The sequence below is a fragment of the Ambystoma mexicanum genome, chromosome 7p (genome assembly GCF_040938575.1).
Source record: "Ambystoma mexicanum isolate Mex_15411 chromosome 7p, UKY_AmexF1_1, whole genome shotgun sequence".
NCBI classification, from domain to species: domain Eukaryota; kingdom Metazoa; phylum Chordata; class Amphibia; order Caudata; family Ambystomatidae; genus Ambystoma; species Ambystoma mexicanum.
Genome location: NC_090939.1, coordinates 32984164 through 32999466, shown reverse-complemented (window position 1 = coordinate 32999466; position 15303 = coordinate 32984164).

Here is a 15303-nt window from a genome sequence, read left to right as displayed (position 1 = left end):
GACTATTGGTTGTACATACATTTTGCGACTTTATGTGGCCATGGGCAGTGGTCAGATTGTCTGGCTCATGGCATAAGGTCATGACCCGGATAATCTGGCTACTGGCCATGACCACGAGGGACAACAAATGGGGTTAAAGTGGCCATGTCCACCTGGGACTGGCTATGTGGTAAAGTTATTCGAAAATAGGATAGGTTTGAAAGGGGAAAAAATGTGCTTGTGGTTATATGGTCATAGTGTTCTCTCTTTGCCTTCTGCAGGCTGCCATGGAAAGGGAAGAGGGGCTCTGTATGGAGCCCATCTTGGAAAAGGATTTTCCTTCCTACTGTGGGACGCCGCAGGCGTCCCGGTATGGGAAGAAAACTCTTAGCACCCCGGGTTCCTGCCTCCTGAACCGGGAGTGCTAATGGCTTTCATCCCCCATTGCAGGGGCTGGAATGTGGAATAATGGTCCGGAGTCCTCGTTATCCACCCTTGCTCCGCATGGGCCGATAGCTTGGGCTGCCGGATGAACGCCACATTATTCCCATTAGCATCACACAAAATGCTAATGGAAATGTTGGAAAATCTTATTGAGTCTATGTACTTTACTGAGAAATGTAAAGTAGATGGAGTCTATAAGATCACCCCTGACATCTGTTACCAACATTATAAACACAACCCCTTGTAGGGAGTGTTCATCAAAATTCATTTCATATGTGATGTCATCAGTGATATCACCAATGACATTGGTGATGTCATCTTTCATGTACTGGGTGTTTGTCTTATCAGTGCATGGTGGTGGCTCAAGTTATGGTTGCTTAGCTTACCATAACTGGTGAAGTTTTTTTTCCGGTTATACTTGTAACCATAATGACCTTTTACAAAAGTTTTTTAGCTAAATTTAATAGGTTTTTATTACTGCAACTTAACCATAACGTCCCTTTAACAAAGTATTTCACTGAATATATATATACACAATTCAATAACACACTTTTTACTCTGGTAATACTATAATGACAAATCTATAAAATTCTACGTAGTTCCACACAAATCATTCAGTAAGGTGTATCAGCATAGATAATAAGGAAGGAAGGCAGGTTAAGGTTAATCAATGCAGAATGCTTTATTTGCATATAGATTCACAATACTGAATGAGGATCCCCCCACCTGGGAAACCTGTAATAAAAGAATTAACAAGCCTAGCAATTAAGCCTTGGCTAAAAAGTTCAACCACCCCAATGTACCTGAAGTGGAAGAGTTTCTTTGTCGGTGCGTCGAAGGTATCCTTCGAGGATGGATCCCATTTGAAGAAGGAGCCATAGGGCATCGAGATCCTCGAAGAAAAGTGGAACACTTGCGGTAATAAAGCATCTTCAACCTTCGCAGTGCTCTTCGACGATCAATTGTTTCTTCGATGGTGGAAGTCCTGGGAAGATGAGGCGTGTGGTAAACATCAATGCAAAGTGTGCAGTGACGCACATAAGACTTAGTGGATTTGAAAGGCCTTCGGCGGTGATGGATGCAGGCCTGGCAGAAAGCGTCAGATGTTGGGTATCGTGGTCGGCGGTCCTCAGGCCTGTCGGTGTTGCAGCCGCAACACGTACCTCAGGATAGCTTCAGCGATCATGACTGGTCCTCAGCTGGACCTTAGATCTTCCGTCTGTCAGTGTCCTCGGGACGTCTTAGTTGGGAAACCCACCGATGGACTTTCCTGGACGGCCGACGACCATCGCTTTCTCCAGCGGGATAAAGCGGTTGGCGGTGATGGCAAGGGAGCCCTCTGTCAAACGTTCTTAGGCAAAGTGGAGCTTTGTCGGCTCCAGGCATCAAGCAGCTTAGCGTCAAGGTGTCCCTGCTTCTGGGCAACATGAATCGACTTGGCTTCCAGCGGTCACGGAAATCATCCAAACCCGATCGACGCCAATGGACTTCGACTACCCTCGATGTCCAGGTGCTCTCTTCAGGATTCTCGGCAGACCCCTTCTCCGGACGTCAGACTTACAGAACTGGCTTCCAGGATGCTTCAATGAAGAATAGCAGTTTTTACACGATGGTCCCTCTCAGCTCAGGAAGAGGTCACCTAGCCAGGTCCTCTCTTGGATCAGTCCTCGACAGACTTGACAGCTCTTGGATTACATCGAAGGAAATGCAGCAGCAATCTTCTCCAGCTGGGCTTCAAGGATCAGCTTCAAGTTTCGACTACTGCTTCTGAACAATTCGTAAGTGAGAGGTCCCAAGATATACACATCTGTCCCTCATTCACTCTGACTGAGCCAGGCTCATTCAGCCAATCACACAGAAAGGCATTTGTGCAGGCATGCAGCCAATCAGGCTCACAGGCATTCAGGCCATTCACTTCCACCCAGCCACCCATAACAAGGAATGTGGATTGGGGCAAGCACCCAGCCTTTCACCACACTACACTGCATTCATGTCAGTTTCAGGCAGGGCTGTCTCATTCATTGTGTCACACACACAGAAATCAGACACCTATAACATAGAATACATACTGGTCACACACTCTATTCACACAGGTCCCACCCCAAGAGTGTAACCACAACATACAGTCACTGGGGAAGCTCCAGCCAGTCTGGCCTGGACTTCCCCACAATACCATATATGGTCCTTCCACCCAACAGCCAGTCAGGGGAAGGGACAGAGTCAGGGCCTCCCAGGACTTTGGGAAAACAAGGTAACAGGCAATAGAAACCAAGTGGCCAAGTGGGAGGATCAGAAGGGTCCGATTATGTGAACGGCTGGTCCGGATTTTGCCTGGGTCTCGGCTGTATTCTACTGGAGGTGGTGATGCGTGGTTTGGGTGTGTGTAATTGAGTACTGTTTACTGTGAGGTATGCAGGTGAGTGGGCAATGCCCGCGTGGGATACGTTGGCGCGCTTGACATTCCATAGAGGAGAGACTGGCACCTGGTTGGAGAAGAGACGATTTAGCAGAGCTTATCATGAAGGTTTGACTGGGATGCATTCAGGGGTTGGGGGGGGGGGGTGATATGTCCCCCCCCTTGTCGAATCCCCAGGCGCCCCAGCATTCCCGTCAGGGAGAGTAATAATTCATCCAGGAGATGGGCTGAGTTTGTCAGGCTGTTGAAGAGAAGAGCCAGGTTTTGAGAGCCATCCTGAAGGCAAGGTGATTTTCTATGCAACGGGTGGTTAAAGGGATCGAGTTCCACTTGGTGGGGGCTTGGACTGAGAGAGAGCCGCCCCCTATTCTTGTTGATTTTGTCACTGTAATGTTGAGGAGAAGTGCTGCACCTGATCTGGGGTTTCTGTTAGGCCTGTATCGGGTCCTTTTTTCTGCAGGTATTCCGGTCCTGTGTTGTGGAGTGCTCGGTGGGTGATGTACATTGCCTTGAAGGTGGATCGACACTGATCGGAACCCAGTGAAGGACGCTGAGGCCTGGTGAGACAAATTCTTTAGGGCCTAGGGCAGGAAGAGCCTTGGGCCTGTGTTTTGTACCAGTTGGAGTTTACATTGGGAGTCCTCAAAAGCATGTCACATGCACCCTGAACCTGTGCAACAAAAACACATTTAAAACTTTAAAAACCCCCTAATGGGCGGGCAGTACATTGTTTTTCTGGATCTCGGTTACAGGAGAATCTAGCCCACTGACCAGCGCTGAGTAAACTCTATGAAACAGAATTATTGTAGGCACTATAATCCAAACCTTACATGTTTGCACCAACGAAAGCCTGGAATGCGAGTGGTCAAGTGCTCAGTGAGTTGAAATCACACCTGCAGTGCGCTACAAGGTCTTCTTTTATTACGCGTTGGCATCTGCATGTTGGGCGCTACCTCAGAACATACAGCATGTGATGTTCTCTCACTGTGAGATCACATCACTGATTGCACACAGTGCATTGTGTGGAGCCGTCAGTACAGACACAAAGTTAAATCACATAAGAGCTTCTCATACGGAGATCTCTTATGCACAGGCAAACATTTCCCATTCCATTCAGGAGATAGTCCAATGAATTCTGGGACTTGTAGTCAGCCCTGGGCTTTCCCCTTATAAACCAAGGAGTACAAATCCCAGAATGCAAAGTTAAAAAACAAGGCTGGACTAGTATATCCAGAATGGAATGGGACATGTGTGTATGTATGCCCTTGTATTATGATCCCCTCACCTCTGTGGCTGGCCGGCATAGGAAGAACACACAGCATGCAAGCAGTGATGTTTTCGCGCTGGCAAATCTTTGTTTCTGGAGCTGACGACGGAAAAATCAGCCCAAGATGGAGGAGGCAGCAGGGTAACCCCTGCGGGGTCATGCCGCCAGGACCTGGGACCCTCCCCTGGGGGTCAAAAGGCGAGGGGCGGAACGGCGCCAAAGGCCTAATGGCCCAAAAGCCCGCGAAGGGCGGAACAAAGGAAAAGGGGCGGGGCCACCAGGAGTTAAGCAGGCGGGACCGGGGTGCCAGGCATCTCGCTCCTGCACTGGGACCCGGTCGCCGCCTCGCAAGTAGAAGGAATTTCGTTTTACTCCTGAAGTGGGACTGCGCCGACTCGCCAGAACAGAGGATTTCGTTTTGTGTGCTGGAAGATGTTCGGGATGTTCTTGGTCCAGGTTCCTGGTGCACGAAGAGGAGAGGAGGCGTTCGAGGGAAGGGAGTGTTCCTGTACATGCCGAGGTGAAGTTCCAGCGTGGAGGGAACTTCGTGTGTTGCAGTGCAAACCGCGTTGGAAGGTAAAAGCCGAGTAAAAAGGGGCCCCAGATTACAGGAGTCAGGGTAGTGGGCTTGTGCAGGTACAGGCGCAGCCCAGTGGGTAATGGGGGGACTGCGTTCCGCAGGAAAGCTGGTGTTAAAGGATCGGTGGCAGCGCGGGTAATCAAGGAACATCGTATGTGCGCAAGGGGTTAATGCGAGGTGTGCCCGCTGTTGATCCTCTTAGTTTGTAGAAAAAAGCATGGCTGACGGTAGGCCTTTTGAGAGGCACGCCGGTGGATACCGGGGTCGATTAAGCACGGGATGGGTGTCTCCGGGGTAAGCTGTTATTCGCCCTGGGTCCGTTGTAAATTAATTAGGTAAAAAGTTATGTACACCTGAAACGTGGGAGGGGGGGTTCGTTTACCCCCCTCCGAGGTGCGCAGAGTTCGTGCAGGAGGCGGCGAGGTCGGAAGCGGGGCATGCACGCAGGATGTTCATGCGTGTTTTACATGGCCTTCATGCGGCACATCGTATTTCAATACGCTATGGAGTTGGGATGGCGGGTAGAAGCCGCAGTTGGGGGTGCGCAGACTTAAGGTGTGCAGGGGATAAGCATGGGGGTTTTAAGGAAAGTTTGACGGATTTGTTACCAGAAACCGTTGCAGTATACAGCTGCTGATTTTGTGAAAAGGCCGGCAGGATAGCTCACCGGCAACGTGCACGCCTTGCAAACAAGACGACACGAAGCAGCACAGGTTAAATCCCCGGGTCCGCGCATAGAAACCTCGGGGTATTAAGCACGTGATAATTATGCAATTAAGGCATATTCCCGTAACAGCGCCTCGATGCACCCGGAGCGCTATAAAATGCAAATTAAATAAATAAATACGCAAGCCTACAGTCTTTCTAGATGCCCCTTTTGCGTGCAGGGTGGTTTAAAGAAATTCGCATAAACCCAGCGGTAAAGTTAGAGTTGTGTGTGCAGCACATAAAAGTAAGTTGTGGCGGGTTCGAATGTGCTAATCTCTTCACGGATAGCATGATTAACTTGTTTAGAAAGGGCTAACGGCAGCTGTGTTCGGGTGCACGCCAGGTTGGCGTGGGTTTAATGGTTTCATATGGAATGCTGTAGGAGGTTCAAAGGAACTAGTAAGTGGAAGGGAGCGACGTGGGTATTGGGTTTTTGCGGAATAGAGAGCAGAGACCGCTTTTGTTACGGATATCGCTCAAGGATAGAAGGAAATGTTGTGCATTTAAGGACCTGTCTGCTGCGGTTTGGTGGCACCACGAGTAACGGTGCGTCGCTTGGGCGCACACAATTAATGCAGTTGCTTGGGGGTTGGTGCACATTCACAGAGGAACAAGGTGCATTCAAATGGGCAAGCGGGGTGAGTAGGCGGTTTTTGGGAGTTGACGGCTTAAGTTATGTAACAAAATGGCAGGATAGCACACTTATACACGAGGGTTTCATGGCTCACCTTTCAATTATGAGGTAAATTAATGGTTTAGAACAATGCATTCGTTATGAATGTTATGCATATAAAGGTTTGTAAAACGGGCAGGTGGAATGCGATTGCGCGCCTTGCTATCAAGGTGCTTGGAGTTTGGCCTTTGACTGCGGGGTTGTGGTAAAAATGGAAAGACTATGCATATGGAGAGTTGGTGAGGAATGCATTGGGTTGCCACGTTGCTCCTACGGTATCTTTGACTTTCATGGGGTGCGACCTGACGAGCGGCCAGGGAGTTGAATCAAGGTTCTGAACGAGCATTGTATTCGGGGTCCATGGCTGCACAAAGGGCGGTGTACGACGGTTAGATTTTAGAAGGAGAACTTGGCATGTTTTTAAATGGCTGCAATGTAGCATGAAAGAGGGCTCGCGTTACTGGGGAAGAAGGCATTGTGCCTATAATGTGTTGTTCATGGGCGGCAGTGGTGCGTTGCGAGGTGGGACCAATGCAACTGAAGGTAAGCGCATTACTATGCAGAAGGGTTTGGAGTTTAGGTCAAAACGCGCTGTACTTGGGCTGCCGTGTACGACGGCCCACACCGGCATGCAGAAAGTCCTTTTTAGACGCTTTTACGGGTTTCTCCACCACATTACTTGTCCGCGCCGAAGGGAGTACATGATATGGCACTTGTATAGCACTTATATCAAATGTGATTATTCACACTCAATTGTGGTGGTGTGCGGTGGACTGGCCGCGGCACTGGGAGGCCACTACGGTAACAAGTGCAGTTCGAAAGGCGACTTCCATGGCATTGCTTCACCAGGCTATATGGAGTAGCGGCCAAGGGGCCCACCCGGTGAAGCTGGCGCATGGTAAACAGTTAAATAGGAAAAGACGATCTAAGTGTGTGAGTCAAAATTCATGGGGTGGCTAGCACGAGATCTGTGGGTCGGGGGAGAGATGGTTTGACTGGTTTTACTGATGGATAGGTAAAGGAGCTTGATGAAGATTGATTGATGGGATTGTTATAGGAATACGAGAGAAAGCGCATGTGTGTTTCATTGATGTCAAATGATCACAGGCAGCGTAAAGATTTTAGATTGACGTGGTACAGGGCTTCCAATTGCTGAGGGGTTCCTGGTTCGAATCCCGGCAGGGACAAACCCAACCTTGCATCTTTCCGAGGTCGATAAATGAGCACCACACACCGTGGGTAATAATAAGCAGCGCTCAAATAACCGAGGGTTCGTGGCGCTATATAAATACTAAATTCTGGGGGTCTTTCAGCACGTTTGGGGTAGAGGCGCGTATGGGTTTTCCGTAATGGGTAAGGTATTCCTGGGGTGATTTATGGCCTCAGCTCCACTCAATAGGGGAAATGTGGCAGTAGAAGGTCCTTACATTGGTAAGCGGCAGGGGGGCTATTTTATGCACATTTGACTCATGGACCGTGCAAAGGGTACTTCTATGGGTGTAGGTACGCCAGGTAACACAACCAGGCCGCCAGAATTTTGAGGGCAGTTGTGTGGATTAAGGCCTCTTTGGAACACCTAATGGACGTGTTCGTTGGTCAAAAAGGTGTCCTTAGATCAGGTGAGCCCGGCCTCTGGAGGCACGGAATTTTATAGGGTTGCGGGGTTAACACTAATAAAACAGGGTTGGGGCTCTCATACACGGAAGGGGCGCAAGTACAAAGGACCCCTAGGGCTGCCGTGGGTGGACCAGCGTCAATGCCACGGTTCAATAGACTACGAAATTAATTGATCGGCGGCAAGGCCGCAGTATTAATAACCTGCGTGAGGGCTCGTTACCGCAAGGGGTCGCATGCTTCAGGACAGGGTCTGAAGCGGGCAGCAGGGATTATTAGCGGAGTCTAAGGGCAGTATCAGGTACGCGCCCCATCGAGCAAAGTAGATGGTGGAGGGTACATTTGGGGTAGAACACTTGGCCCACGCTGAGTACAGTAGTGCAAGGAAAGAAGGCACGCCGTACGCTGGCTACGAGTTAACTGTCAGGAAGGCCAGTTCTGTTTTGAGTCTTGAAATGACTCTGCGTACTGGAGAGTGTGCACGAGTGGGAGATTAGAACACTGACAAACGTGGTTCTTTTACATTGGCGGCTGGCCCAGGGGACAGCCGGGTTTTCAAAGTTGTGATTGAGGGCCATGAGTCAGGTATTACCACTACCATCAGGCATACAGTGGGGTACATCGTTAAACATTGGGAGTGGGGTTTTTTGTTGACCTGGGCAGCAAGGCCAGCACAGCCTTCACCCCTCCGGGATCGGGAAACAAGTAACAATGTTCGTGGTTCATCGGGTACATAGCAGAGCGGTATAATAAGAAGCTACTTAGATGCCAGAAGGTGGGCCAAGGGTGGCCGACGGGAAGCAAGGACAAGTCAGATGGTGGGGGTCGGGAACAGCACCCCATCAGCTGCGGGGAGGCAGGCTGCTGGGTCTATGGCGGGAGAGCTTTGGCCGGCTGAAGGAAGGGAAAGGTCCCATCCGCAGACGATTAAGAAGGGGGGAAATGGGCCGGACATGACAATGGAATGGGGAACCTCCCATTTTTAAAGTATCGGTTGACTATATCAAGGGTATGTGCAAGATAGCTCAGCAGGCTGTGTCAGTAGAACACGCCCAGCGGGCCCCAGGTTCAAATCCCCAATAAGGGGCAGTACAAATGGAAAGTGCCCTTCGCCTGCCGTTCAGGGGCGGTCCTCAGAGTGACAAAAAGGGAACAATGGCTGATTTAACAAAGCCCAAGCAACCCGTTAAGGAGTAGGGGTCAGGGGAATTGGGCCAACACGATAAGAAATATGGAAAGGTAGAGCCTTCCTTTAAAGGAAAGGAAGGGATAAGAGTGTGAGAAGGGGCAATGGAGGCAAAGTGGTTTTGGAAAGTCACGCAAAAGGAATGCAGCTCAACCTCACCCGCCAGGAATGGCGCTCTCCCAACAGGGTAACTCCTGCAAGGGCAGGCAGAGCAAGGTTAAATTGGTTGGGAGCTTTTGCTGAATAAAAGTGGTGAGGAACCGATTGTCCCAGAGCAGGCCCGCCCTGGTTAAGGCGGAGCGAGATGGAAAGGTGGCGGGTGGCAGGGGCAGGAGTGTCCCGGAGCAGGCCCACCCTGGTTAAGGTGGAGCGAGATGGGAAGGTGGTAGGGACAGAAGTGTCCCGGAGCAGGCCCGCCCTGGTTAAGGCGGAGCAAGGTGGAAAGGTGGCAGGGGCGGAAGTGTCCCGGAGCAGGCCCACCCTGGTTAAGGTGGAGCAAGATGGAAGGGTGGTAGGGGCAGAAGTGTCCCCGAGCAGGCATGGCCGGAAGACATCAAGTAATTGGGGAGATGGTCTTCAGGATGTTAGAAACGATATGTCAGGATCACAAAAATATAAGTTAACCATGCCGTTCCCTCCTTTTATCATTTCACAGCAGCACAAGGAAGGAGGAAACGTACCGTGTAGGTAGTGGGGCACTCATTCATCTCAAAGGCCAAGGTGAGCTGGACTCAGCAGCAGGAGGCGCTGACGGCCGGCGAGTTCAAGAGGGAGTGGCACGGAGTGCCAGGGATGAAGTGGGCTCAGCTAGAGGGGCAACTATGGAAATTGCTGAGTAAAGCGGCAGAAGCCAGAGGTGTTGGTAATACACTTGGGAGGGAACGACCTGACCAGCCTGAGGAGGGGTGTCCGGCTGAGGGACATTACAAGCTCATTTCAGGAAATCGCAGCACAGTGGGGCGAAACTGAAATTGGATGGTCGGAAGGTATTCCGGGCACAATGGAGGGGGGCAGAGAGCCATGCAGCAGTTGAGAAGTCAAAGAGGAAGCTGAACGGGGCCGTGGCAAAATTCTGCAGGGGCAGGGGTTTCCACCAGATCAGGCATGGCTTGATTGATGGAAAAACACCCGAGTACTTCCTAACGGACGGAGTACACTGGTCCACGAGGGGAACGGAGCTTTTCTTTTGGGACATTTCTACAAAATTACTGGAATTGTGAGAAGGAGACAGGAAGGAGGGGAGCCACAGTGGGCGAGAACCCACTCAGTGGCGTGGCGGTGTTTGGACAACCAAGCACAAATGATAGACTCCGGACGAGCCAGAAGGAAACGGAATGGGTCTTCGCTCTTCCGGACCAGCGCCTCTTGGGGGCCTAAACGGCAGGGGCGTCTGGTAGGGACAAATAAGGCTCAGCTTCCCCCAAAACAAACGGCGCTCTCCCCACCCACGGACACCTGCACGGGCAGGATAGGAACAGGTACAATGGGTCGGGGGAGTTGAGGGCCTACTATACCAAGTATAGGGGGAAGCAAAGGAAATCCGGCAAGCAAGCGCCACACGTACAGAATGAAGTTCACAAATGTGTACAAATAATTCTGTTGTCATGGAAATAAAACTGCGGCCAAGTTTGCCATTTGAAATTCTGTGTCATGCCAATTTGTGGGGATAAGGAGTAATGCATTGGGGTGCATGCGCAAAGAATAATTGGGAGTAAAGGCAAATGGACGGCTGCAGGGGTTATGGAGCTGACGACGGAAAAATCAGCCCAAGATGGAGGAGGCAGCAGGGTAACCCCTGCGGGGTCATGCCGCCAGGACCTGGGACCCTCCCCTGGGGGTCAAAAGGCGAGGGGCGGAACGGCGCCAAAGGCCTAATGGCCCAAAAGCCCGCGAAGGGCGGAACAAAGGAAAAGGGGCGGGGCCACCAGGAGTTAAGCAGGCGGGACCGGGGTGCCAGGCATCTCGCTCCTGCACTGGGACCCGGTCGCCGCCTCGCAAGTAGAAGGAATTTCGTTTTCCACCCACCCGCCCACGAAATACAAGCAAGGAGCAGGAGACCTGGGCGTTGCTGTCGCAGGACACCCAGGCCAGGATGACAAGTTGGCGGTGTTTGGACAACCAAGCACAAATGATAGACTCCGGACGAGCCAGAAGGAAACGGAATGGGTCTTCGCTCTTCCGGACCAGCGCCTCTTGGGGGCCTAAACGGCGGGGGCGTCTGGTAGGGACAAATAAGGCTCAGCTTCCCCCAAAACAAACGGCGCTCTCCCCACCCACGGACACCTGCATGGGCAGGATAGGAACAGGTACAATGGGTCGGGGGAGTTGGGGGCCTACTATACCAAGTATAGGGGGAAGCAAAGGAAATCCGGCAAGCAAGCGCCACACGTACAGAATGAAGTTCACAAATGTGTACAAATAATTCTGTTGTCATGGAAATAAAACTGCGGCCAAGTTTGCCATTTGAAATTCTGTGTCATGCCAATTTGTGGGGATAAGGAGTAATGCATTGGGGTGCATGCGCAAAGAATAATTGGGAGTAAAGGCAAATGGACGGCTGCAGGGGTTATTTTGTCTGTCTTTGTGCCTGATTTCTAAACAAGCGGTGCTACATGCATGCAGAAAGTATGTTTTCACCATAACATGTAGCTCCATGCAGACGTATATGATTGGGCTACTTGTGGTCTAGTTCTTTACTCCATTTGGGCTAACAATGGATTTCCTTTCTGGCAACCAGTGTCCGCTTAATACAAGCGTCTTTAGGCTTGTTGTTGCTCAAAGTCGCTTATGATATCTGGAGGTCGCTTGTCACGGTATGTGCGCATGTCATTGGGCTTGTTTACTTTGCAGCTAAGCCCATTACATGTCGCAGCTCCATAGAGCGTCCTGCACTGGGCTGCGGGCAACACTTTACACGTTGTGGCCCCAGAGAGCGTTCTGCACTGGGCTGCGGGTAGTCCTTTATGACCCATTACATGTCACGGCTCCACAGAGCGTCCTGCACTGGGCTGCGGGCAGCCCTTTATGACCCATTACATGTCGCAGCTCCACAGAGCGTCCTGCACTGGGCTGCGGGCAGCCCTTTATGACCCATTACATGTCGCAGCTCCATGGAGCATCCTGTACTGGGCTGCGGGCAGCCCTTTATGACCCATTACATGTCACAGCTCCACGGAGCGTCCTGCACTGGGGTGTGGGTAGCCCTTAATGACCCATTACATGTCACGGCTCCACAGAGCGTCCTGCACTGGGCTGCGGGCAGCTCTTTGTGACCCATTACACATTGCAGCTCCACAGAGCGTCCTGCACTGGGCTGCGGGCAAACCCTTTATGACCCATTACACGTTGCGGCTCCACAGAGCGTCCTCCACTGGGCTGTGGGCAGCCCTTTACGACCCATTACACATCACGGCTCCACAGAACATCCTGCACTGGGCTCCAGGTAGCCCTTTACGACCCATTGCACGTCGTGGCTCCACAGAGCGTTCTGCACTCGGCTGCGGGCAGCCCTTTACGACCCATTACATGTCACGGCTCCACAGAGCGTCCTGCACTGGGCTCCACAGAGCGTCCTGCACTGGGCTGCTGGCAGCCCGCCCTTTATGACCTGCAATTACTCCTCTGTCTTGCCCCTAGGTACTCCCTCATTTTGCATAAATAGGTGCCCCACCAATGCCAAATGCCTGCACATGCGCAGAAGAGACAGTTCCCTTTGAAAGGTTAGTCATGATGTCAGCTACACTGACATTCAAACAAGTGATTGGTCTGTATTGCACAATAGCAAGTTGGAGGTTTCTGACAACCCTTCTTTATCCAATAGACATTACTACACAACTTGTATTAGTGATTCTCAAAGTGAATAAAATGCAAATAAAGTGTAAAATGCAAATATAGTGCAAGCTTGAATTATTTTGTATTCTGTGACCTCGAGTTTTCCATTAAGCGAAAAATAAAGCCAAACCAATGTTCTTTTGGCTGAACATGTTTCTTTAATAATGTAAATATTCCTATTGAAAGTTTGCTTTAATATGAGATGTGTATTTTGCAAATAAAATGATCAGAGCACTCCAGTTGCCATGCCATGCGCGAGAAGACCATCCAGTCCTGTGTTTCCCCCTTTGGATTCTGGGATTTGAAGTTTTTCCCTCTCATGAAATTTGGGAAAACTAGAAGTCCCAGAATTTCAAGCAAAAACAGGACTGTATGGCTTTATCGTACTGTTCAGTGGATTAAAATTAGAGCTTCAATGTTTGACCAACGTGTGTGATCCTGGTAAATAACTGATCTGTTCTATTAAAGAGCACTGACCTCAGCAGTTACTGACCTCAACAGTATTTCCTCCCCTTTTTCTGCCAATCACCAAAGTTGCACAAGCTGTCCAAACTACTACTTCAAAAGAGAATGTGTGGAACTCTTTGCTATGATCTGTTATATGTGACGAATCAGGGGATTCGGTCACTTCCCCAAGATGGGAGCCCCTTCCTGTGAGGCTAGGGAGGTGGGCCACTATGCAACATTCCCCATAGGGGCAGCAGTAAGTGGGTCCTCACAGGAGAGACTCCCCTCTTGGAGAAAAGGACTCCCTTCCCAATGAGGAACTCCCTTCTCAGTATCCTCAAAAAAACAGTGGTCTCCTAATAAATGGCAGACAACTAGACTCCTCTTACATATCAGGGATGTCATTTCACCAAAATGCCTGGGGTAGCAGAAGTGGAATCACATGACCCTTTGCCTCTGATGACATCACAGGAAGTGATGTCATTTGACTCCACCCCGAAGTGACATCATGGGAAGCGATGGACCACAACCTTTTACCCCTTGACAAAACAGGAAGTGGCATCACATAGCATTGTTCCTAAGTACACTATGAAAAATATGGTTACAGTATCACTGTAACAGGATAAACATTTCATACAAGAATGGATCACCATAAGTATCGGCTGAAAAAAAGATGCTATAACTGCAACTTGCGAAAAGCAAAATACATAGTCCGAAATGGATGCGTATTCTACTCTAAATGCTTTTTGGAGTATTTTGCCTGCATTGCGAATTTGAGGTGTTTAAGAACAGACTAAATTAGTGGCTCACCCACTGAAGTGCGCCTGAAATAAACCTTAAATGAGTCTAGCAATTATTCTATAGAATTCCAGTAAGGCAATTTATTTGTTATTCCTATTCTTTCTTATTTAGGGTCACTGCTCAAAGTGTTACGAAGCCTGAACAAGAAAACCAGCCACTCTAGAAACAAAGAGCCACAGCATTGGCACAGCCCAGGAGCTTCAATTTGTTTAACACAAAAACAAAAACGTTTTTTTTTAGGGGTGGCAAGGGAGACCACAGTGGTCGCAAGTGCCACCCCTGGCAACTCCTAAATGATGTCCCTGTCCCATAAGTTATTGTAATATAATGACTGAAAGCAAGGTATCCGCCTGGTAATGTGAAGAGCAAGAAGACAGGAGTGATAACGAATGCCTGTCTGTCAATCACTGAGATGTAGAAGCCAACAGGAGTTATGACGAACATGGCCCTAACAAAAAGGAAGGACTCCTCAGAAGGCGGGGAAGCCCCAGCAGTGTGTAATAACGAGAGGAGGGCAAAGAGAACCAGGAAGTGAGACCCAGGAGTTTCAAACCCGCCAGATCGAGGAGGATGGGGAAACTGAGGAGGACCGTGCTTGACAGGACAGGAAGCAGCTACAGAGAAGTATCTGCAGTGCGCGCAACAAACGACAGACTGGAGAAAGCCAGTCAAGGTATCAGGAGGGACGCTCGGAACAGGGACGGAGAGGAGCCCTAACATTGGCATGCCAGAGTGGCAATACGCCAGGAACAGACCCGAGGGCACCTGTTCACAGAAGGAGAACTAGAGGAGAGAGCCGAAGGAGAAAGGCAGTGGCATAGTGGAGAAACGAGTGAAGAACCTGTTCATCACCGACACTGACGTACGACACCGAAGCGTGTAGAAGAGTGGCAAGAGAAAAGCCAGAGAGACGTTCTGACCGAATATGAAGAAGAGGAAGAGAAAGAGAACACTGACCCAGTGATGAAGACCCCTTACATTGCAGGTAACAGGGAGAAAGGGAGACCCGGGGAACGAGGCGTGGAGGAGCAAAGGGACAGTGATTTTCAATCAAATAAACAAAACGAATATAACGATTGGAGGAAGCCCACTCGTCCCAGTGAATGGTACAACCATCCGAAGGGAGAGAATCATTCAGCAAGTCATCATACTCGTCCCAATGAATGGCAAGATTATAGAAAGATTGAAATTACTGCCGGATCACGGGTTGGGCGCTAAATGTAAGTCCCCATTCTCCATTGGACCCAATGGCAAATTTACGTCTTAATTACCATGCAGTAATACCGCGGGCAGTAATTGCACGGAAAATGGGCCTTTTTCCGGCATGTTTACCCCCAGCTGTGAGCTCGGAGTAAAC